This window comes from Erinaceus europaeus, chromosome 7, assembly GCF_950295315.1.
Source record: "Erinaceus europaeus chromosome 7, mEriEur2.1, whole genome shotgun sequence".
Lineage (NCBI taxonomy): Eukaryota > Metazoa > Chordata > Mammalia > Eulipotyphla > Erinaceidae > Erinaceus > Erinaceus europaeus.
The window spans coordinates 99,853,360-99,854,100 of NC_080168.1; positions in this window are offsets into that span (position 1 = coordinate 99,853,360).

The window sequence follows — 741 nt, forward strand, 5'->3', positions numbered from 1 at the left end:
AGGCTAGCGTCGCGGTGGTAGACAGAGACAGACTCCGGGACACACGGCTGGGCTGAGAAGCTGCAGTTTAATCTTTATTCACGAACAGGCAAATCACTACACCATGTGCTTCCCTATCATTCTTCCTCCGCTGCGGCTGGGACTCTGGACGTCCTTAGCATAGGGGGCGGGGAGAAAAAGGGGCGTGAAACTAGCAAGGGCCAAACCTATTCTCTCAGAGTTGGGGGGAAGGGGAACAAACCAATATGAAACATAGCAACAAACAAACAAGAGTCAATCCATATCCAAAACCATGGAAAACTACAGTGGTTATCTAGGTGGGTGGGAGGTGGGGGCCTGGGGGGGGGGGGGAACACAGACCTTTGGTGGTAGGAAAGGTGTGATATTATAATCCTACTAAGTAATAATATCATAAGTTACTATTAATTTAACATTAGGGGGTTGATTTGGGTATTAACTGTTTCCTGAAAGTTTTGTAGAATTCGTTTGTGAAGCCATCTGGTCCAGGACTTTTGTTGTTGGGGAGATTCTTAATAACGGTTTCAATTTCTTTGTCTGTGATTGGTGCATTTAGATTTTGTAGTTCTTCTTGGTTCAGTTTTGGAAGTGCATAGGTTTCTAGGAATTGTTCCATTTCTTCCAGATTCTCTAGCTTGGTGGCATATAGTTCTTTATAGAAGTTTCGCAGAATTCTCTGGATTTCTGTGGTGTCAGTCGTGATATCTCCTGCATCGTTTACAA